The following is a 25,376-nucleotide window of genomic DNA, read 5'->3' on the forward strand; positions in this document are numbered from 1 at the left end:
TGGCCAATGAACCAAGTTTCAATAAAATGTTTGTTGCCTTGATTAACAATATACTAGAAAAGATATTATTTAAAAGAAAAGAAAAAAGGGATAAGCGAATTAAAATTTCTCATTATTTGGTAAAGATCTGATGACATACACCATTAAATATAATAATATAAAGTTTCTTAGTATTAGGAAAGCAATGTAAAATATATAGTAAATGTAATCTCTACCACTGACGTAATTTGCATATTTCTACAGGGGTCATTGGCCATAGTTTTGAAGGACTTTCTGAAACTATTAATTTCTACATAAGAGAGCACCTTAGCTGGTCCAAGATAGGGATAAGGCATCACTTTGGCAAATATTTTAATTCCAAAAGTAAAGGAAAAAAGGCAAATAGAAGTGGAAGTTTCTATTTCCATACTTTGTTCTGGGAAGGGGCCAGAATAACACCCACTTCTGGTTGGAGAGATTTGAACCTGAAATCTTAAAAGCAGGAGAGGACCACTCATTTCAAAGATTGAGCTATGAGGGAATGAACTGGAGTAAGCAGAATGTACCTTTAGTGCTGACCATGCCTTTGTTCTGGAAAAGACACAGGTATAGAACACTGAGTTATGACTATACAAAACAAATAACAGATTGTACAGTGGAAAGTTTGAGGAGCTGGGGGTTTGAGGAGCTGGGGCTTTGAGGAACTAAGTTGCCCTACAAGAGATGATCTATGTAGTAGGCAAGGGTTGCATCACCAAGCACAGACGTCTAATTGGACAAATAGTGATTGCCAACCATTGCTTGTTCTTGTAGGCAACTATTTGTTTTATTCAAGCTGTCTGCTCAGGTAAGCAGAGCCCGAGAGCATAAAGAAGGTGGAAGATCTTTGAAAAGGAGCTGGACTAGCTTGACAGAGCCCAATCTGGACTGTCCAGCAGAAGTCTAACACATGGCATTATGTAAAAATGAAATTCACAGATGCTAAGAAATGCCTCAATTAAAGGGCCTATCCTTCATTTGTGTAATTCAGAAGGAGAAGATATGAGGGAAAGCTTTAGTAACAGGCCTTGGGAGGGAACGGTTAAAACCACACCCTTGGAAAGCAAGATCTGAAGGGATTGGACATTCGCATTGTCAATCACTCTGGAGAGACTGACAATGAGATTTGGAGGAGGGAACTAAAGTGGAAAGAGAGAAGCCCTTTCACTCTCTTGATGTTGTTTTCTTTAATTTCCTTTTTTTTGTTTGTTTGGTTGGTTTTGATTTTGGTTTATTTGTTGTTGTTGTTTGTTTTTTTTGTTTTTTGTTTTAGAGACAAGGTCTCACTCTGTCTCCCAGGCTGGAGCACAGTGAAGCAATCTTGGCTCACTGCAAACTCCAAACCCTAGACTCAAGTAATCCTCCTGCCTCAGCCTCCTGAGTAGCTAGGGCCACAGGCACGTGCCACCACACCCTGCTATACTGTTTTCTGGAGATGGGCTCTTGTTATACTGCCCAGGCTGGTCTCGAACTCCTGTCCTCTAGTGAATCCCCCACCTTGGCCGCAGGGTAGCTGGGCCTATAGACATGAGTCACTGCACCAGGCTAAATGTTGTTTTCTTAGGCCTGGACCCAAAGAATCTATCTCAAGAGGTAGACATAAGTGGAGAGAAAATATGCCTCTGAAACATGGAAACAGGAGGACGCTGGCAAAAGAGACCCTGTGGTCAAGTGGGGCTACCATGACACAGCTGAGCAGAGCAGCAGCTTCCGAAGGGAGTGGCTGAACTGACCTTCACCTTTGAGGAAACCAGCACTAGTGGTCAATGGGAAGTTGGCCTCAGGGTTGCCCTTCCTGTGGGCCATTTTGGAGCTCAGACTGTAGAGAATGGCTGGAAGTCCAGGTGTTAAAGAGCAGGGCCTTCTGAGACTAGCACAGAGGGCAGTGGTACAACAGCAGCAACCCAGGGGCCAACTTAGACACTTGGGATAGAAGCTTGGCTCATGGCAATAGTGCGGGCCTCACCCCAGGAGAGCTCGAGGTCAGCTCTCTGAAGCGGAATGGAGGGCCAGACAGTGCCCAGGGTAGCATCGTAAGTTCATGGAGACACCGTCCTGGAAAGGTATTAGATAATGTAGGTAACCCTGAAGAATCCAGGAGGGAGGGCATTCACCTACTACAGCTTGCCAGACAAAGACAGCCGACTTTGAATTTGACTGCTAAATGTAACATCATTTGTATTCCCCAAGCTGGTGAAACCTACGAGATGTAGGCATTACACTTAAAATAAATAACTCCAATGAAGCCAGAAATTAGGTTCATTTTAATTTCATAGATAGAAAATTGAAAGACTGTGAGATTTCCTCAAACTAAAAAAGGGTAATACCCCAAATTAGAACTCAAAGCCTGTAGCATCCACAGCTATGCTAAGACACTAGCTGCAATGTTGTCTCAGAGGATGAACACACAGCAGGTACATTAAATCAAATTGTGAAAGCATAGTGATCAGCGTCAATTTAGATTCTATGAATGAGCCCCTATATTTTATCATGCCTTTCTGTCAGCGTTTATTATTTGTTAAGGGGTTTAAATCTACAATAGAAAAATATTTCTGTGTAATCCAGTAACACACAATGGCTAACCATAGCTGAATTTTATAAACTATGATTTGTCAAATAATTCATGCTGTTTCCCAAACACAAGAGCCTGCATTATTCTGACAGCAAGAGAAGAGTTTTCCTATTCCCTATAATTTTCTATCGAACCTACAGACTATCTGCTTTACCTGAATTCTTAGAGGGTTAGGAAATTAAGCCTAAAAACCACTTTGTGATAGGAAATGTAAAGTCTTACAGCTAAAGGGCTGAAAACATCATTTCTCTGGACTTCAAATAATACCACATATACACCAGCTCAGGCTGAGCAAAGCACACTGCACTCTTTAGACATGTCTAGGGAAGGAACTTATACAGGGAAGAAAAGTAGCCATCGATCAAACTAACAATTATTGTGCAGCAAGCTCTGTTCTAAATCTTCTAAATTTACATTAGTAAATCTACCAAAATTACACATAGTAGCTTAGTTAGCTCCCCCAAAAATAAGACTGTTAGTGTTTTCATGAGGGCTAAGGTCTTTGTCTAAGATCATGTAGCAGAATAGTAAGTTGGCATTTAAAACAGATATATCTAACGTTAATCCAATGTTCATTGTATAATATCAGGCTGCTTCTATTGGTAACCTTTCTGGTATTTAACCACTGTTTCTATCAGGAAATTGGTATTCTATTCTAATCTGAATCTCATTCATTGCCACTTAAGCCTGTTTACTTAAAATCTGTTCTTGTAAAGTTTCAAAACAGCTGGTCACTGTCCTTGGTTTAACAGCTCCTGCACATACAGTACTCAAAGATAATTAAATCCCCTATCGGCAATTTCTTCTTTTGGCTGAATAAGCCCTTTTCAGTGTTTCTTTAAAAAAATTTCTGTGCCTTTAAATATCTTGCAGCATCACCATAGCACGTTTACTTCTACAGCTGCAATACGAGCACGTGATTTTCTTATAGTCATTTATAACTACAAGGACCATTCCTACCCATCCCCATCATGCTCTTCTACCATCTTCTATTTACTGCTTAAGCAGCTTGGTTCTCCCATTGAGTATTTTTGTCCTCATCGAGCTTCATTATATTTGCTGTGATGGTTTTCTCCAATTTGCCAAGAAGCTGCTTCTATTTCTAAGGAGCATTGCAGAGCACTTGCATTCCCGGTCAACTCCTTTGCCTGTTCTATTTCATTCTATGTTCTTACTCGATAAGCACCTGGAATGGGCTGAATTACTACCCCCAAATTCATATATTGAAGTCCTATCTCCTTGTACCTGACTTTATTTGAAGATGGGGTCTTTAAAGAGGTAACAAGATTAAATGAGGTCATTGGGGTGGGCCCTGATCCAATGACTGGTGTCCTTTTGAGAAGAGGAGGTTAGGACACAGACACACACACAGAAGGTAAGACCATAGATATATAGAAGATGGACATTTACAAGGAGAGAGACCTCAAAAGAAACCAACCCTGCTGACACCCTGATTTCAGACCTCCAGTCTCCAGAACTTGGAGAAAATAAGTTTTTGTTTATTAAGCCACCCAGTCTGTGATACTTTTTCGTTGTTGTTTTATGAGAGGGAGTCTCGCTCTGTCACCCAGGTTCAAGCGATTCTTCTGCCTCAGTCTCCCGAGTAGCTGGGACTACAGGCACATGCCACCATGCCCGGCTTATTTTTTTGTATTTTTAGTAGAGATGGGGTTTCATTGTGTTAGCCAGGACAGTCTTGATCTCCTGAACTTGTGATCCGCCCACCACATCTGTGATACTTCCTATGGCAGCCCTATCAAACTAATACAGCACCCTCAAATGTGTCTCATTTCCCTAACAATCATTAATTATGTAAAGAACTCCACAGATACCAACATCATGTACCCCTCATATTGAAAAGGGTACATTACTTCCATGGTATTGATGCCAAAAATGCCTAAACTCAATCCGTCCATGAGTAGGTATCAGATAATCCCAAATTGTGAGGTATTCTACAACACAACAGATCAGTACTCTCAAAGTGTCAAGGTCAAGAAAGCAAGGCAAGTCCAAGTATTGCCACAGATGGCAGGAGTCTAAGGAAACATGAAAACTAAATGCAATGTGGGATCCTGGATTCGATCCTGGAACAGACAAAGGACCTTTATGAGCCCTGGTGAAATCTACACAAAGTTTATACTTTAGTTAACAGCATTGTACCAATGTAGATTTCTTAGTTTTAATAAAGGTCCTATAATTATGCAAGATGTGAAATATTAGGGAAAGCTAAGTAAAGGGTATACAAAAAATCTCACTTTTTTCTTTGCAATATTTTTGTAATTCTAAATTTATTTCAAAATTAAAATAATATATCATAATATAAATAATGCATTATAAAAGTAATACATACTATGAATAATAATATAAAAATCAAATAATAAATGAACTAATAAAACACCACCAGTGGAGAAAAATCACATATTTTCATCATTGTGAAGTATTCCCTGAAATAAACTCTATATTAAAAAAGGAAGGGAGAACGAAGCTAACCTTCATTGAGATCTACTGATACTGAGTATTTGACAGGTATTATCTTATTTAATCCCCACAACAGCACTGTCACTTATAAAATGTGACATCTGATGAAACAGAAGCTCAAACATATTTCAGTGATTCATCCAAGGTCACACAACAAGTGATAGACTGGAATTCAGACCCAGCTCCATTTAATTCCAGTGCACCATGTTTGTTCTCCTGGTTAAGTATGAATTTATATGTCCCCACCAACTATACTTTCACCTAAGTATATCCATTCTAACTGTGGATTTCATGCTTAGCCGAATATTGGAATCACCTGGGAAGCTTTAAAAATTCCTGAGGCTCAAATCCTACCCCCAATTCTGCTGTAATAATTTCAGGATTTGATTGAACCTCAGAATTTTTACATTATCCCCAGATATTTCATATGTGTAGAGAACAACAACTCTACTAGTTTATCAATGTTAATGTTATACAGAACTAAAACCTTTGCAAAAGACAGGCAGTCCTATTTATCATTTATTCAGGAGTAAGCATGTATCATCAAAATCAATTAAATTCAACTTGTGCAACATATTATTTAAGGAAACAAGCAAAAGAAATTCTTTAAAAGACACATGGAGAACAGGGGCCAACTTCAGAAGAACTCTTATCAGCTAACTGCATAGAGCACCAGGAACATAGAAGCAGTTGACTCCAGAGATAAATCTCAAAACCTTCCAATAAAGAGAAGAAAGTAGCAATCACTTTACTAAAAAAAAGTCAAATGACCTCCTGTCTCGGATTTTAATTTCCTCTGGTCCCTTTAAAATGGCAAAGGGAAACCATCAAGCTATGTAAGACGCTAATTGAAAATAAACATTTTCCTACTTTTGAGTGGAATTAAAGCTGGGAAAAACTGTATTGCTTCAAGGTGAGGAATGAAACAGAAAGAAACATCAAAAAAGCTGCAATGAGAGTATTTGGAAACCATTCTGTTTGCTGAATTGTCAGCCATGCAAGCACTTATAGACAATTACAACCTCAGAAAACAAATAAAAAGTGTGTAAGTAGGCACTTTGATGCTTCTTCCTAATTATAGGGTTTACGAGCTGGATTCAAAAAACACAAATAGAGGCAGTGCGAACAATAGTAACCCTGAAATGAGGTTATGAAGCTTATTAGCTTTACATAATTACACAGCTGTGACAGGTTGAAGAGACCTCTGCCTGAAGCACATTTCCTCCCCTCTTTACTACTGGGTCTCACAGCAAGGTTGCCATTTTTTTTTAGATTTTACCCTTTTTAAAAATATAATTTAGGTTGAATCACGAACTAACCAATATTTGACCTACACAGGTGGCTATTTCCTATTTTGGGTTTCCATACGAAGATCTCCTTCATCTCTCTTCGGGGTCTCGGAGGACACTGACTTGTTTTTCTCTATCCTTTGAAACATCCACAGCACCGAGCAGACGTGTGTGAATAACAGAGCATGCTCAGTAAGGGCTCATGCAATAAATGAAAGAAATTCACCTATAGGCAAAAGCTGTGTTTTCTAATATTTAACCTATTGAAAAGCCCTGGAAGCCACCATTTGTGATATGTATCTCCCCTCAAAAAATCATTCTGGTAATTGGCCTGGACACCAAATTGTACCTGCAATTCAGCTGACAGTCTGGGATTAGTAAAAAATGGTTATTTACTATCCTGCCTGAGGTGTCTGTGCAGGGCTATGGGAAGGAGTAGGGTTAGGGATCTCTCACTGTATTTGCACACACGTATACACATACACAGAGAAGATTTGTAATGAACTATTTTGCATATCCATGATTTAAAGATGCAAATATTGATTTTTCATTTTTTTTTTTTTTTACAAATAAGAAAGGAAACTCAGGAAAATAAGAGCAATTTATAAGAACAACATGAAACTAATACTTAGTTGTCTAAAATTTTTAGTAGTGAAGCCTGTGTATGAACTTCTTTGTTGCACTAACATTTTATCTTTGAAAAGCCAAATATGAACTTGGCAGATTTTCTCATATATGCCAAAGAGAGATTTCTTTAGGACATTTAATTCAAAAAAAAAAAAAAAAAGAGCAGAGCTCTTCAAGGCTTTAGGCAGCAAACTGCAGGATATAATAATAAAAGCTCACATTTATTTAGTGTTTGCCATGCTTGCTGTGCTAGCACTGTAAACATTTTAGCTATCTAATCCTCACAATGATCTAAGAGGCTGGTACCATGCTTATTCCCATTTAACAGAGAAGAGGCTTCGACAAGTCATTTGCCTATAGTTTACATGCATATAGAAGGCAGAACGTGGGCTCTCACCCAGGTAGGTAGCCTCTCACTAGGGCTGGTACTCATACGTACCCCTCTCCTGATAGATAGATCATATCAGCCAACCACAACTTCTCTCTCTTTATCCCCCCAAAAATCTGCTACAATATTCATCCACAATAATATTCCAGAATTACACATCCCATTTGTACATTATTTTGATGTGTATAGTAGGTTGGTGGCACCTATCTTGAATATTGCTCAATGGAAAAAAAATGAGGGCCACCAATCTTATATACCAGCATGAATTATGTTTATTTTATTATGTGATCAATGGATTGAATGTTTATGTCCTCTCCAAATTCATATGTTAAGTCCTAATGTGCAATGTAATGGTATTTGAAGATAATTAGGTCATGAGGGCAGATCCATCATGAATGGGACCAGTGCCCTTATAAAAGAGACTGGAGAAAACTCCCTCACCCCTTTTGCCATATAAGGACACAGAAAAAGTCACCATCTATGAACCATGAAGTGGGCTGTTAGCAGACACTGAGTCTGTCAGAACCTCCATGTTGGACTTCCCAGCCTCCCAAACTGTGAGAAATAAATGTCTATCATTTGTATGCTATCCAGTTGATGGTATTTTGTTACAGCAACTCAAAGGGACTAAGATGTCACTTCAGTGTTTATTGTAAGTTCATTATGTAAAAGGATGTTTGTCAAAAACAAATGGTGGGCCCATGTAATGTATATAATATTTCTAAATGAAATACTAGCAAATGACATCAGGCTTTATAATCTTTTAAATTTATGTAATTGTGTTTTGTGTTTGGAAACTTATTCATTGAAATCATTTACAGGTATAATGATTCAACAGGAATTGGCTGGACTTAATAAAAGTGAATATGAATAAAGACATATTCATTTTGATTGGAAATATTCCATGGTTCTAGAATTCATTTGTCTTGTGATGTCAACTGTGGGAAAAAAACTTATCTCTAATAAATATGGTCATTGTAATTGGATTTCATATTACTGAACTAGCTAGAGAAAGATGATGCTTTATGGGAAACATACACTTGTAATATGAATATGAATAGTCCCTTAGGTAGTTTTGAATCCAGTCTTTATGAAGTGTAAAATTGGAATAACGGGCTTAGAATATTTAATGCATGTGGATAATTTGGATTGTTGCTGCCAAGATACAATGGCATGTTTGGGGAATGAAACAAGTTGAAAACGCACAGGTCATGTTATGTAGTTATGTAGAATATGGCAGTGACCTCATAATTGACCTTACTTCCATGTTCGTCACCCCTTCTAGTCTATTTTCAACACAGTAGCCAGACTGATCCCTCTAAAACCTACGTTAGAGGAGTTACTCTCCTGAAGTGTACCATCACAGGCAGAATAAGACAGAAATCCTTACAGCGGCCAACAAAGTATAGCCTCCATTCTGCTCCAGCCACACTGGCCTCCTGGCTGGTTCTCAAACTTGTGGGGCGGGCTCCTTCCACAGAGACTCTGCACCTACTCTTCCTTCTGCTTGGAATACTCTTCCTGAAGAAATCCAAATGGCTAGCACTCATTTTTTCCAGGTACCCAAATGTCACCTCTTCAGAGGTCTTGACTGTCCACCCCATCTCAGTCACCTTCACTCCACCGGACCCCAGCACACTCTCCAGCCAATCTACTCACTTCATTATTTTTCACCATGCTTGTTACTACCTGACAGCATCTACCTTTATTTTTTCATTTCCTGTCTTCTCTACTAAAAAATAAGATTACCAAGGAAAGAAACTTTTTTGCACCCAAGACCCAAGACCCAGAACAGTGCTAAGCACATCATGGGAATTATCTAAATACGTTTGGAATGAATGCATGAATCTGAGTAATTGAGTGAAAGCTCATGAATGAATGGGCATTTTGATTTAAAGTAAAATACCCGAATTAGAATGAAGAGGGGACCCTCATTCTTAAGGAGAAAAGAGTTTGTAGCTTCATGGATTTTGTCTGGATGACTACTTTCCGAAAACCTGGAAAACCTTGGTAGAAATGTATGAGCTCCTGAAAAATAAGAAAAAAACGAAAGACTTTTGCATGTGTTCTATTCCCCATTGATGATTTTAATTTAAATTATATATTTATTTCATTTTAGAACTCTTACCATAAAATATTTAGGCTTCCTTTAATGTCCATATTTAAAAGTACATTACTTGTGATGTTTTGATAGTATTACATAAGCTAGGTGGTAGGACTTGATGCTTAAGAAAGCAAGTCAAAAGGAGAAAACTTATTTTAAAAGTAAAAGATAAATGGGAGAATCTATTTTTTATTATTGCCTTTGGCTAATTTCTTGATTCCTTCCTATCCAGTGCTTGGTTACCTTGCATTTAATTCCACAAGTATACACATACCTCATTTACAGGAGAAGAGTGGGGAATGATGGGTGAATGGGTGCATTCCTACAAACAGGAGCTCTAACAGAATTAGTTCTAATGCAATTCGCATGACATGAAGTCATCAAATTATCATGCCCATGGAGACGTATCACACAGTGGCAATTGCTCGTTCAACCTTCTCAAAATCTCTTGAAATTCTGATACACCTTCTGCAATATTTCTTCCAGACACCATTCTTAACTGTTGAACACCCTGCCCAGTCTGTAGTGAAACATATGTGCCATGCCTACCGTCAAGGATCTTCTACCAAGTCCTAGTTTCCTGATAAATATTGTCCTCTATTTTCTAGAACATCATTTGGAGAACTCTGAAGCTGCTATAAAACTCACATTGCAACATCAAAAGGATTCTCCTGTTTTTCAGAACTGTTCACCAAAATATAAAATATATGACAAAGAGAGAGGCCACTGAAGACCAAACTACACGTGTTGCAGAATCCACTCAACTCAGAATAGCTCAGTGGCTCACTGCCTGAGAGTTTGCAATGCGCTGTGCTAAGCAGTCTGGCCAGGACAGACTGCCATCGCTCTTACTGGCTGAGAGTGCATGACAAAAAGTATATCTTAACACTGTACTGTAATTTTGTTTTAATTACAAAAAGACTTCTAAGATAAATAGTGTTAAAATGAATCAGTGTTATTCAGGGAAGCATGAAACGTGCAATATATTCAGAAGGAGGTGATAATTATTTCATGAATGATAAAACAAATTATGTAAAGATATGAAAAAGCTGAATTGTGGAGAAAATGAGCCAAGGCATGAAAACATGCATTCTTTCAATAAACATTTATTTATCTATGTGCCAAATATCTAAATTTATAAACTGGACATGTAAAGATGAAAAGACAGTGTTCTTGACCTCAAAGAGCTCACCATGTAGCATGGAAAATAGATATGCAAACAAACAATATGTGTACTGTTTTACCAGAGTCGTTTTCAAAATACTATGGAAATATGGAGACGGAAGGCATTGAATTCTTCGTGGTGAGTTAGGAAAAGCTTTACTAGTGATTACTAAGATAGAACCTCAGAGATGAAGGCAGGTCATTGGGCAAATCAAGCACATGGGGCCTCTAGGCAAGAAGCAACACCATAAGCCAAGGTGAGAAGAAACATTCAGGTGACTACATGTCATTTGAGTATTGCAGAGGTCAGATCATAAAAGACCTATGTACCATGCTCAGGAGGAGCTTGGTTTTTACACTGAGTAAAATGAAAGTTATCGAAATATTCTAAGTAAGTGAATATTATAATCAGATTTGCAAAGCAATTTCAGCCGATTGTAAAGGACTGCAGATCTTTTCCCTTCCCTGAAGATTTGGGGCATTGACAATAACTAAATTTCTCCACAGGAAGGAGGAAGTCATTAATGAATTGGTGACAAAACAATTGACGAATCTCTCTTCTTTTTGAACTATGGTACTAAAGAAATCCTATTTTTACAGTGAACCATACAAAGAGACTTTTTGTGCAACAGCCCAAACAAAGATATTTTAATAATTCAATGCTAAATATTGAATATTTATCATTTGTTAATATTGATGTTAACATTTGTTATTAGCTTTAATATGCAACTCTGATTTCTACCTGTAAGTAACCTCCAGAGGAGGCATCATAACTGGGGTCTAATATTGGTCAGGAACTCTCAATAAAGCATCACAGAGAGTAAATTATTTGTGGCTGCATTTTCATAAGAGTAAAAGAAAAACAAAGGTTCAACTGCGTGAAAGGTGGTAATGGAGTAGGAAAAAGGGTCAAACTGGAGCTAAGGAAACCATGGTTTAGAAGATATTCTCATTCACCAACCACGTGAACTCAGCAAATGGTTCACACTTTCTTTATTTCACTCCATTCAGGCAATGTAAAAATAACTATACTATTCCTTGTCTATGCAGAAATGTTTCAGAACCAAATGAAATCATGCTTGTAAGTAAAATGCACCAAATATCCATTGATACAGCATTTCTGGTCTAGAGGTTGAGGAACTGCTCATCGTATCAATGTATGTAATAGAAGATGATGTAAAAAAGACAAACATGGGCACTATGATGAAACAGTTATAAACCTGATACTATTATATATTTGACCATCAATTATCAGCTATGTTTCAATATTTAAAATGTGTATTTGTTGCTCTAAAGTTAGATATTCCCCCAAGGATTGACCAAACTAGCAAAATAAGCTAAATGAATTTTTCAAATAAAAATTCCTCATCCACCAAGTCTAAGTGACATGTTATAGTACATTCAGCAAGTATATCATGAATCTGACAAAGAAACAGGACCACATAAAGGATGGGGGGAGAGTGAGGAAAATAAAGAGGAGGAGGATGCATAAGGATCTCCAGAAAAGCAGGTGTAACACAGAAGCCCTTCCAAACACAAACATTTGACTTTTTTTTTCTTCAAAGATGTACCATAATCCCCTCATATAAACCCAGGTACTCATCAGGGACTCCCAGCACTCTTTCCCCCTGCCCAGTCAGAATGAAGCTGGTTAGAGCACAAAGTGTCAGCACAGGCAGACACCAACTGAGTTGTTTGCTGCTGTTCACTGGAAAACTTAAGGAAAACCTGAAGCAGGAAGGGAAGCAGTCCAAAGGAAACCTAAGCTATGACTATGAGGTTGTACCCCAAACTTATATACAGGATTTTTATGAACGATAGCATAACTTCTTCATTATGGGGTTAAATTGTGTCCCCTCAAAAGACGTGTGGAAGCCCTATCCCTTAGTACTTGTGAATATGGCCTTATTTGGAAATAGAGTCTTTGCAGATGCAATCAATTTAAGATGAGATCATTGGAGCGGGCCCTAAAGTAAGACAACTGGTGTCCTCATAGGAAGAGGGAAATGCCATGTGGACACAGACACACGAGGAGAAGATGACCGTGTATGATGGAGGCAGAGACTGGAGTGATGCACCCACAGCCAAAGAAGGCCAAAGACTACCAGCAAAACACCAGAAGCTAGAAGAGTCAAGGAAAGCTTCTCACTACAGGTTTTGGAGGAAGCATGGCCTATGACACCTTGACTTTGGACTTCTAGCCTCCAGAACTATAGATAATAAACTTTTGTTTTAGGCCGCCCAGTTTGTGGTACTTTGTTTTGGCAGCCCTAGAAAACAAAACAAATACACTCTTTTCTACAAATTTATCTGCTTACCTCTCTCTCTGTCTATCCATCCATCTACCTCCATTTATCTATCTACCATCAAAATATCATGTTAAGCAGAGCTTATGCCTTTGCAAATACCACACATCATAACCCATCTTTTCTCTGTCTAGGCTCAATCAGATACAAAATGGTCACATTTTCTCTTTTGTTTTGTTTTGTTTTGTTCTGTAAATGGCCATTCTATTTCCCCCCCTACACTTTTATGCAGCTTCAATATTAAGGTCTCTTCCCGCGACAGAGTCTTGAAGGATGGTTTCACATTAAAACGGAAAAGGAACTCATAATTAGTGATTTACATTTGTTGACTAATTACATTTTAACTGAAAAGCATTCACACTAAATTGTTACAACTGAATATTTTTATGATCTTTTCCTTGCCTCTATAATCACAGAATGAAAGGCTTTTCTCCGCAACAAAGGCATTTTAGGCATCCGCCTATTCAATTGACACTGGGAAAAAAGTCTGACTTAGAATCTGTAAAAAGCCTCAAGACAGTTAATCAATCAAGAAGGCATTTATCGGGGCATTTCATGCCCCTGGTGCTGAGCTTTAGACTTCCAAAGATGCAGACATAGGTCAGATCCCTCCTGCCTTGAAAGGACAGTCAGTTGGCTGGGAAGGGTTTGATCTTGAGGAAGCTAAGGCCAGCAGGTTTCTGAAGTGTGGAATGACTCAGTGAAGCCTGGAGTCAGAGCCGAGAAGCAAGAACCTGGCACAAAACAGAGAGCGTGGCCCTGCTACCGCCTGGTAGAGCTCAAACAGCTTGTTTTCTTGTTTTTGCACACTGTTACTGCTGGCCTCCTCTCTTCCAACATTTCCTCTCCAGCTCAGTATTTGCAGCACCTGGGACATGGCCAGTTACAAGGCATGGTGGTTGATTGAAGCATTAAACCATTTGCATCTCTTATAGCACCTACCAGGTTATAGGCAGAAAAGGAAGAAAGAGGAGGTCAGATTGCTGAGCTACCACTTAAGGAGACAGGGGCTTATCTTGCTTCCCTGCTTGAAGCCAAAAATGCCATTTCCAGGCTTTGGATTGCAACTCATCCAAAGACAAAGCTCAAACTCATTGAGCAAGACAGAAGGCACAATTTAACCTATATCATATATACAGTCAATCCTCAATTTGCAGATTTTGTATCTGCAAAATCGCCTACTTGCTAAAATTTGTTCATAATGCCAAAGTCAATATTCAGAGAACTGTTGCGGTCATTCATACTGCATGTTCAATGTGGCAAATAATTTGAGCTGTTCCCAACGGAGGTGGAACAAGGCTACTCTCCACCCTCGTTTCAGCTCTCATGCTGCAAGCAAGTGTTCTTTTCATGGTCTATGTAGTGCCATGTGTTTTGCATTTCTGTGCTTTTTGTTGGTGATCTCACTATCTAAAGTGGTCTAAAGCACCACGCTGACAGGTTGCCTGGTAGTCCTAAGCACAGGAAGGCTGGGATGTGCCTTATGAAGAAATACATGTGTCAGATGAGTTTTGTTCAGACATGAGTTATAACGTCATGGCAGTGTTAATGAATTAACAATACATTTGTGAATAAACACAAGTGGAAATGTCCATGTATGTTATTCAGCAGAAACACACATAAAACAAGGATATGTAACGATTCATTGATGAAAATACTGTGACTGGAGGCTTGTAGGAACCTAAACCTGTATTTCCTCTAAAAGCAAGTAGTACTCATTAATTCAGCTTTCACAGCAACTTTATAGAACATAGTTACCATGAATAATGTAGACTATTATGTGTGTGTGCGTGAAATTGGCTATACACATACATATATATAACTATATAGGTATAAATGTTTACATATATACATGTATATATATGTGTGTGTATATATGTACACATACACACACACACACACACACATATATGCGCTATTGTTTTTCACCATGCTGGGCCCTGTATAGATAATGGTAAACAAAACAGATCTGGCTGTACCTCTCATAGACATCCAAGTCTAGTGAAGAAGTAAAAGATTAATTAGCAAACCCCTATGCGGTGCTACATTGACAGCAACATTCTCTAAACAGCTTAATCAGTAGTAAAACTTGATGTTTTTATCATCGTTGTTTAATTCCTCTCTCTTTCTCAGCTGGCTATGAAGAAGAGTAGGGCAAGGAAGAAGAGTGTTGCATTAGAATGTAAGCTCATGAGGGCAAGAATCTTTGTTTTGCTCTAAACCTCCAGCTCCTTGCACAGGTACCTTGTACATAGCATTTGGTAAATAAATCAATTTATTGGTTCACTAAACACACCAACAGCAGTACCTCCAAGAAAAAAGAAGAGAAGCAAACCGCAAAATAAAATTCCAAAGCATGTCCACTTATCCGATAATAATTCTTCCAATGTCCCTTGCTAAGAATTTCTGAACGTGTGCTGGCAGCATAAAAGTTACCCCATGCTGGCTGGGCACAGGGGCTCACATCTGTAATCCCAGCACTTTGGGAGGCAGAGGCGGGAGGATCATGAGGTCTGGAGATCGAGACCATCCTGGCTAACATGGTGAAACCCCGTCTCAAAAAAAATACAAAAAATTAGCTGGGTGTGGTGGCAGGCACCTGTAGTCCCAGCTACTCGGGAGGCTAAGGCAAGAGAATGGCGTGAACCCGAGAGGCAGAGCTTACAGTGAGCCGAGATCACGCCACTGCACTCCAGCCTGGGCGATAGAGTGAGACTCTGTCTCAAAAAAAAAAAAAAAAAAAAAAAAAAAATTACTCCATGCCTCCGCTGATAAGCAAGCAGGCAAGCCCTTGAAGGATCAGTGGAAACTGGTGAAAGAGCTTTCAAAAAATAATAATAATAATAATACACTTACCTAGTTTACAGTTCTAAAAAGGATTCTTCTTTGTAACTACCTAATACCTTTATGTTCTCCAATCAATCAATTTACTGAGTTCAGTTGTTCAGTAAATTTGGCCTGAACAACCAGCAAACAAAAATGCTTTCAGCATTCCAGAGATGATCAATAATAGCAAATGCCATTAAATACAAAAGTATCCATAGGTTGTTTTTGTTGTTGCTTTTAATCCCAACCCTATGCTTAGTGATTGCAAAATTTATACCATTCCAGGTATGAATCTTAGTATTAGACTAATGGGATATTACCCATTCCAAGTCTGCCAGTAATTAAGACACTTAAAATGCAAAATATTTTTTTCAATTGACTGCAAATATATTTTAATGCATGCATCCCAAGATATTGGCAACACCAACTGGATGAGAAGAGGCAGTTTGGCCAGTTGCCATTTTGCCACTAACTAAAAAAGCTAAGGACTGCTCTGAAAATCTCCTAAATAAAAAAGCAATCTAGTTTCTGGCAAGGAGATCAGCAATGGCCATTTCATATAAATGAATCTGTCATGATTTCATTTGTGCACAAGCTCGATCATCCAAAATAGCAGAAACAGCAGGCTGTGGTGTGGCTTTTCTTTATCTGTTTTTGATAGACTGCTTCTCCTTTTCCTGCCCCAAATGATGACTGCCACCGATGAAAAACGGTTCTGTGAAATTGCAAGAAAATTATCCTCAGTTTTAATAGTCAACTAACTTACCGAAGAGAAATTGTACCTCTTATTTTGTTAGTGCTTTACAGATTCCGAACACAAGATCAAGTACAAATATGATCCCCCCTTTATATATCTTCATCAAAATAAGATAAGTGGAGTATGACAGGCTATAAAATACATTCTTTGCTTATTGGTATGGCCACCTGTTCCAGATCATTTTCAGGGCTGCCAGTAACAGAAGGAAGTGGCATAAATGAAACACGTCCCCGTTTTTTTCCCAGTAAGATTTTCTTGCAAGATCCACAGAGAACATCAGCCATTATTTTCTAAAGCCAATCAAAGGTCTTCCGTGCCAGTGTGCACATCTAGACAGCTATGCAAGCTGGTCTTATTTCCCCCATCTCCGGCTCTCCTAGTCATGAGGTGCCTAAGCTGCCTCATTAAGCAGAACCAGCAAAAACAGCATTCAGAATGGTGTGCCCTTCAATCCAAATACAAAAGAGCACTTTATTTTTTTTTTTCTTCCAAAGGCAATGAAAATGGTCATAGCTTAGCAAGAAGATAACGGAAGCGCATCACTGGGCTGTGAGAGGCTTTAGAGTTGTACTACGCTGTGTCCCTTTTATCAACACGACTTGGGGCTCCTCATGGACTCCTGCGATTTCACCGGCAAAGGAGTAAGATGACTCTACCTCCCTCCCTCTCCTCATAGATTCCCACCCCCTTGTACAGAACATCATGTTCCCAGACAACTTCCCTCAGGAACTGTAATTTTCTGATTAATGTTACACTGTGAGAAGATTCAAAATGGTTGAACAGGTCACCCCATTCCCTAAAGAACCATAACTGCAAGGCAGTAATGTCCAAGCATGCGTTTTCTCGGTTATGTGTCAAATATCCTATTTTTAATGCTACATTTCCGAGTAATTAATATAACTATAGGAGCTAAGTAAGAAAAATAAAACACGTTGAATTATTTTTAAATGATCTCATTTTTTTGAAGGGGGGTTTAATTTCTTGCTCAAATATCAAGAGTTCTGAGAAAGGCTCCATCCTTTCTTATAAAATATGCCACTTTTGACTCTGAAATAGTCAATTTTGTACAAAATGAAAAAAGCCCATATTTATTCAGCAAGATGTCACACTATGTTTAGAAAGAGTATTAGGGCCGGGCGCGGTGGCTCAAGCCTGTAATCCCAGCACTTTGGGAGGCCGAGACGGGCGGATCACGAGGTCAGGAGATCGAGACCATCCTGGCTAACACGGTGAAACCCCGTCTCTACTAAAAAAATACAAAAAACTAGCCGGGTGAGGTGGCGGGCGCCTATAGTCCCAGCTACTCGGGAGGCTGAGGCAGGAGAATGGCGTGAACCCGGGAGGCGGAGCTTGCAGTGAGCTGATATCCGGTCACTGCACTCCAGCCTGGGCGACAGAGCGAGACTCCGTCTCAAAAAAAAAAAAAAAAAAAAAGAAAGAGTATTAGAACATGAATCAAGGCTGGGAGTGGTGGCTTACACCTGTAATCCCAGCACTTTGGGAGGCCAAGGTGGGCATATCACCTGAGGTCAGGAGTTCCAAACCAGCCTGGCCAACATGGTAAAACTCTGTCTCTACTAAAAATACAGAATTAGCCAGGTATGGTGGCAGGCGCCTGTAATCCCAGCTACTCAGGAGGCTGAGGCAGAAGAATCACTTGAACCCAGGAGGCAGAAGTTGCAGTGAGCCGAGATCGCACCACTGCACTCCAGCCTGGGTAACAAGAGCAAAACTCTGTCACAAAAAAAGAAAGAAAGAAAAATGAATCAAGAAATTTGGGTTGAAGTTGATAGCACACAAACCTAGCTAATATTTAGTTTTGGGTAAATATACCTCTTTGGACCTCATATTTTGCATATACAAATTAACAGGTCAGACTAATGATATTAAGAACCTTTCAAACTCTAAAATTCAATTGTTCTAATTGGCTGAGGAATAATATGAATAAAATCATTTCTTAATTGCTTTATTTAACACTTAGTTAATCACAGTGGAATGAATTTTCTCTCTGAAGGCCTGGCCTAGGTGAATTTTTTATTCTTTTAAAATAGATCTCCTTAATACACACTATCAAAATACCCTATTTCTTAAAGGCGTCACTAACCAAGGCCATTAGTTGAGAACTTAAGAACTGTAACAAAGTCAGCAAAACTCACCATGTGGGTTTAAAAGAACATTGAAAAGCTTTCTCTCATTTTTGACTTTGCCATTTCTGAAAGGAATTTGGCTATTGCCCAGTTTAATTTATGTAGCACTTTGTTGCTTGTGTTTAACATAATTGCAAACATGAAATGCATTCAGAATTGAAACCTAAGCACTAACAATCTATTTTTCATCTCACCAAAAACTATAGGAAGAAAGGAATTCTATCACGGATTTTGAGGTCAAATGCTAAATAGCAGCAGTAATCAAAGGTATTTACAGGACAATTATGTTAGGTGTCATCAGGTTCTAGACTGATGATGTTTGTAAATTCAGAGATAGACTTAGATCCAAAACACAAATCATAATCATTATCACATGATAGGCATTCAAGCCTTAAATGTCCATCAAATATGTTTTTCTCACAACCGTAGCTATTATAAGTAAATTCAAGACGCAGCTGACAAGTAAAACAAAACATGTAGTGAATACCTGAATGCTGTTGAAATTGAATAGTGAAGATTTCTTCTAAAAATTGTTTTGCTGCAGTATCCTCTATAAATTATCAAGCTTAATATTTTGCAAAATTAATCATTTGAAAATTCTTAACTGATTTGCATTGATTTTCTATTTCTTCTACCCCCAATTTCTTTTCTGACCATACCTTTACTGAAATATCTTCATTCCAAAACTGTACTAGTTATTTTCTGCTCATTCTAAAGACAAAATAATTTGCTTTAGTCTGTTAAATGTTATACTGTTTAATACCCATTCACTTTATTTGCAGATTATTTTAAGTGTTCAAGGTACTATTACTCACAAACTTAAACAGTCTATCTAATCAATGAATAATACTCATGGCAAGATGAAACATTATCAAGTCTGAAGCTGCTATCTCAAAATCCACTTAAAAGAACAATGTCATGTGATAATGAGAGTGAAATACAGAAAGCATCCCTTCAAAAAGGCAATTCAAGTAAGAGTGTGCTCACATAGCAGGTGTCTATGGTGCTTGATGGGCATGTTCTCAGGCCTGAAACAAAGGCAGTCCATTTTTACTCTTGGGAGTAGATAGAAAGTAAAAGAGGAAGAAGGGGATTTGGGAAAAAGTGGAAAGAAGGGACACCACACAAAGGTCTCTTTATATTGCATTCTTTCTTCTTTCTTTTACTTCAATTGTTCATTCAATAATTATTGATTACTCACTATGCCTAAGGTTTATATGTTTTTATACATATAAATGTATATATAATATACTGTATATGCAAACATGTATTCTAACATGGAAATACGTGGGTTTGAATGGAATTTATTTCATTTAAAACCTTTTCATTTCAAATGGAGTTGCAGATGTTTCTACTGAGTGCCTACCAAGTACTGGAAGAAAGAGATGCAACAGAAACCATTCAATACTTTCCTCACTGATCTTCTCTGTGGTTTTGACATTCTCTCAGGTGGAAATTATCTCTCTTCTAGCTTTATAACAGCACATACTCTTGATTCGTCTCTCAGCTCTCTGTCCACTGTGCCTGACAATTTCTACCCAAGAACCTTCTTAATCCATCTTGTTCTAATGGAGTAAGAATAAGACGGATCATGGCATCCAAATGGCAATGTTTCTCAGAATTATATCATCCCATCCTCTTTTCTTTACAAAAACTCTCCCTAGGATGTGTTCTCCTTCCCACCCTTGACTTAGAATCTTCATCTCTGATCTTGATCATCTTCCCGGGCCCCAAAGACAGTTTCAGTCCTCTACTGGACTTCTCTTAGAAATACCAGGCACGGCCAGGCGCAGTGGCTCACACCTGTAATCCCGGCACTTTGGGAGGCCGAAGGCAGGCGGATCATAAGGTCAAGAGATCAAGACCATCCTGGCCAACATGGTGAAACCCCATCTCTACTAAAAATACAAAAATTAGCTGGGCGTGGTGGTGCGTGCCTGTAGTCCCAGCTACTCGGGAGGCTGAGACAGGAGAATCGCTTGAACCCAGGAGGCAGAGGTTGCCGTGAGCCAAGATCGCAACATTTCACTCCAGCCTAGCTACAAAGAATCCATCTTAAAAAAAAAGAAGGAAAGAAAAGAAAAGAAATACCAGGCATAGCACCTTCCTCTTTTTCCTAATCTGCTTCTCCTTCTAATGTCCTGTTTGTATCAAGTGCTTCCTCATTCCCCTGGTGACTCAACCCTGAAACTTCAAGTCATTATAGATTTCTTCACATCACTCACTCCCCTATTCATCTATCATTTAGTTCTGTTGTTCCTACCACCCTTTTATATTTCAGATCCATCTTCTGTCCATCCCTCATTGCCACTTCCTTTGTTCATGTCCTTATTATTTCTCATCTGAATGTCTGCAATATCTAACTAACTGCCTTGCCTTTAATCAGGTTTCCAGCCAATCTGTTCTCCAGCTTGATAATGGATGGTCTTTCTAAAACACAAATCTGAGTGTGCCACCCCTATCCTACAAGCCTATTATGGTTCCCATGTTTTGCAAGATGAAGTCTTGGCTCAACACAGGAATTGGACCTTGTTCACTTCTTTGCCTCATCTAGTACTATTTCCCCAAAACCTCATTTGGCTCTACTCCCACCAAAATGTTTGTATTACCAGAATTTGCCATGTTATCTCACCCATCTCAGCCTTTGTAAACGTCTTTCCTTTGCTTAGGATGTTCTCCTCATTTCAGCCTATGTAAGCCCCAAAATATTTCCCGTGAGAACTCTCTGGCTCCTCCGTGTGGCTTCGTTGCTCTCTCTCCTCTGCAGCCACCTGTTCCCAGGTTGCCAGCGTGGGTCCTGGAGAAGAAGCTTCCTCGCTGGTCAAGATCACTCAGAAGCCATCATGATGGAATGGGGGACTGTGGAGGTGGCTGAGAGGTATTCTTTTCCTCTCCAAATAAAATGTTTGTCTTTTATTCATTAAATCCTAAAATTGATCTAAATCTTCAACCTATAAATCATTTTAAATATGTATTCTAACTGTCCCCAAATAACTTGAACCGTAGGTGGTCTTCACTTGGTTGCTTTTCTCACCCAAATCCCACCAATAATGGTTTGTGGGGCTGTGACGGTGAGGTCAAAGAACTTTAACCTGGAAATTTACCATCCTCATTCCTGGCTATGAGCTTCAGGGTTAACATATAATTTCAATCTGTGTAGCAAAGCATTCTCTCATTATTTTTAAAGATTTTTATTTAATCACTTCTAAAGTGTAGGGAATTTGGAAAATATACCTTCCCTAATGTAACTAGAGTTAGACACCATGATTGGCATTTAGATGTATTTGCTTCCAGTCTTGTTATTTATCTGTATTCCAATTTTGACAAAGTGATATTCTCCGCATAAGTGTTGTCTATTTAAAACAATGCTACTAGGTGTTTTCTGTATCATTAAATATCATATTTCAATATGGTTAAATAATATTACATTGGATGCAACTGGAATAATTTGGCTAACAATAATTATGATTAACAAACCATATTTGTACACTACCCTATTACAGACATTTAATTTTTTTCAATGTTTCACTCTTGGGGATAGCACTACAACAAATACCCAAATAGTATATTAGAGTGGTGGTGTTGTTTTCATAATTTCTCACCAGGACAAAGTATTTTTTTTTAATCCATATCAGTTTGATAGATAATATAAGATATCTCATTATGGCTTTACTTCTTATTTCTTTGACTATCAGTGAGGCTATATGTGCTTGTTGTCAATTGTATTTCCTTGGAAAATTGCTTGTTCATTTCCCCTGCCTATTTTAATTACATAATTTGTATTTTTCCAATTGATTTATAAAAACTTCATTATTATATTATTATATAACATTATATCATGGATCTTAACCTTTTGATGTGTATTGTCTAAGTGTTCTACAGAGTTTGCCATTTGCTTTTCAACTTTGTGCATAGTGTTTTGATTCTTTTGTTTTATGGAAGCTGTAAATATTTATGTAGTCAAAACTATCATTCTTTTCATTGTTGTTCCTTTCACGATTTTATATATAGAACGTCTTTCTCCATACGAATGTGAGGAAAATATTAACTTTATAGTACTTTTATTATTTCTTTTTATTTTATTTAACTCTGTAATCCACCTGGCATTTATACTGGCATACTGCTTGAGGTAGGAATATAACTTTTTTCCCACTAAAATTTACTTCAGTCTCACTTATTGACTAAATCCTTCTTTTCGAGCTTGCTTTTGAGACCACGTTTCGTAAGATGTTTTATGTGGTGTAACAGATCTTTTTAGGGGCTTTCTGTTTGTAGCTCATTTTCAGGCCTTACTGATTTTGTGTCCTTAACTTAGTCAGTTCACTTCTTGGTGTCTAATTCCATTATCTGCAAAATAGATAGATCTGCTTGCAGACTGCTTTAAGATTAGAGATGATTCATATGAGATGCTTATCATAGCACCTGGAAAGTTAGAAGCACTTGATAAATAGAAGTTCCTATTTATTTATTGTATTGACTGATATCTTCTGCCAGCACCACAATGACAAACACATTTTGAAACTTAGCATACAACCAGACACATCAGCCGTGGGAACACTCTTGCATATTTACTTCCAACATAGGCCTCATTATCAACACTCTTCCCACCCAGGAGTCATAAGTTTAACAAATCTTTCAGCCCCTACCATGTGCAAGGTATTGTAGAGAATAAGAAGATAAATGAAAAATAGCAGCATTGTATAGAACTTCTGTAATCCCTGCTTGCTTCTGCTGTGTACAATATAAATGAAATATTTTTTATTCAGCCAAATATTCATTAACCCTTGCTATATGACTGGACACAGAGCTACTGGCTATCAGCATGGAGTAGCATACTACTATTTTGTCCAGGATTCTCATACAAATTTGATCCTGCACATGCCAGATATGGACAAATATCACACATTTGGGGAATTTGCTGAGATAATCTCCCTTCAATATCCAGCCAAATACCTTCTCTTTCATGAAGTCTTCCCTAGTTTCTCCATTAGAGGTTATTACTGTTTACTCAGAATCCCTTGGGTGTTTCTATTCATTTCTTTTCTTCTAATAACTCAAATGGCACATTCCTCTGGGCTCCCAGAACATTCGCACAATGTTCGATTACTGTATTTTCTTTCTTTCTTTTTTTTTTTTTTTTTTTTGAGACCAAGTCTCACTCTGTCACCCAAGCTGGAGTGCAGTGGCACCATCTTGGCTCACTGCAACCTCCGCCTCCCGGATTCAAGCAGTTCTCCCTGCCTCAGCCTCCTGAGTAGCCGGGATTATAGGCCCCACCACCACGCCTGGCTAATTTTTGTATTTTTGGTAGAGACGGGGTTTCACTATGTTGGCCAGGCTAGTCTTGAACTCCTGACCTCAGGTGATCTGCCTGCCTTGGTCTCCCGAAGTGCTAGGATTACAGGCATGAGCTACCATGCCTGACCTGATTAGCATAGTTTTGTCTTGCTTCTGTGTTCATCTGTATGCCTACCTGTCACTCACCCCCATCTGACTATTTCAGGATCAGAGTTACATCTTCTTTCTCGTTGTATTCCTGGCAAACACACTGCCTATTCGATAACAAGTACATGCAAATGATGCTCATCTTCTATTATCATGTATTATATGTTAGTTAAGTAAAGCTACCATGTTGTAGCTTATATTTTGCTACATATCTGTGCAATGTGCCCCAGTTTGGAGAATATTTTTCATTCATTTTTTGTGAGCCATTGCCACTGGACTCATATGTTACACTATACTAACACACCGTCTACTTTGAAATGTGAATATTGGGGGAGGGGAATGGATCATACTTTCCATTATCAGTATTAAAAATAATGCTGGCCAGGCGTGGTGGTTCACACTTGTAATCCCAGCACTTTGGGAGGCCAAGGGGGTGGATCACAAGGTCAAGAGATCGAGACCATCCTGGCCAACATGATGAAACCCCGTCTCTACTAAAAGTACAAAAATTAGCTGGGTGTGGTGGCGCACGCATGTAGTCCCAGCTACTCAGGAGGCTGAGGCAGGAGAATCGCTTGAACTTGGAGGCAGAGGTTGCAGTGAGCCGAGATCGTGCCACTGCACTCCAGCCTGGCAACAGAGCAAGACTCTGTCTCAAAATAATAATAATAATAATAATAATGCTAAAAATCCTGAATATTATCAATATGGAAGTTTGGAGTTGTAACCAAATCCTCCCTGAATCCTGAGCCTTGACATTTTATTTCACTTCTAAGATTCTTATTATTCCCATCACTTACTTAACAATCTTTTTCTATCCTGTTCTTTTAGCATTTCCCTTGTTATTTAACTTAAAATTATTCTCAAACGTTTCAAATATTCAAGTCTTATTTCCCCATCTATAATTGTAACGTAAATTCTTCACGGACAAGGACAATTTCATATTCTGCTTTATATGTCCCACGGCACCCCGCACAGTGCTTTGATCTTGCTAGGTTATCAAAATCTTTTCTACTGATTTAAATAATTAGCACTTCACTGAGGGACACATTTAAGAAAGTATCAATGTGAATACAACATATCTAACCAGGAGAACACCCATTGAGCCCCTAATATGTACCCAATATTAGGCATATCACACGGTCTTGACCATTTAATCATGACAACTCTATAAGGTAGATACTATTATTATCCCCATTTCACCAGTGAAAGAACCAAGACTTAGTAAAGTTAAACAGGAAGTGAACAGCTAAGC

The 25,376-nt window shown here is 38.5% G+C and overlaps 1 protein-coding gene and 1 long non-coding RNA gene across 3 annotated transcripts in view; one reads left to right on the forward strand and one right to left on the reverse strand.

Annotated features, from left to right (window-relative positions):
- Positions 1 to 25,376, reverse strand: part of LOC105477531 (heparan sulfate 6-O-sulfotransferase 3) — a 759,454-nt gene that overhangs the window by 411,191 nt on the left and 322,887 nt on the right. The gene's annotated exons all lie outside the window — the stretch shown is intronic.
- LOC105477505 (uncharacterized) overlaps positions 1 to 25,376 on the forward strand; it is a 96,096-nt gene that overhangs the window by 25,810 nt on the left and 44,910 nt on the right. Inside the window, exon 5 of one of the 2 annotated variants that reach the window (XR_984735.2) lies at positions 17,024 to 17,160. The exons of the other annotated variant lie outside the window; for it this stretch is intronic. This is a non-coding gene — a long non-coding RNA (uncharacterized lncRNA). Of the gene's footprint in view, positions 1 to 17,023; positions 17,161 to 25,376 lie in introns of those variants that run through there. 2 annotated transcript variants of the gene reach the window in all.

This window comes from Macaca nemestrina, chromosome 16 (genome assembly GCF_043159975.1).
Source record: "Macaca nemestrina isolate mMacNem1 chromosome 16, mMacNem.hap1, whole genome shotgun sequence".
Lineage (NCBI taxonomy): Eukaryota > Metazoa > Chordata > Mammalia > Primates > Cercopithecidae > Macaca > Macaca nemestrina.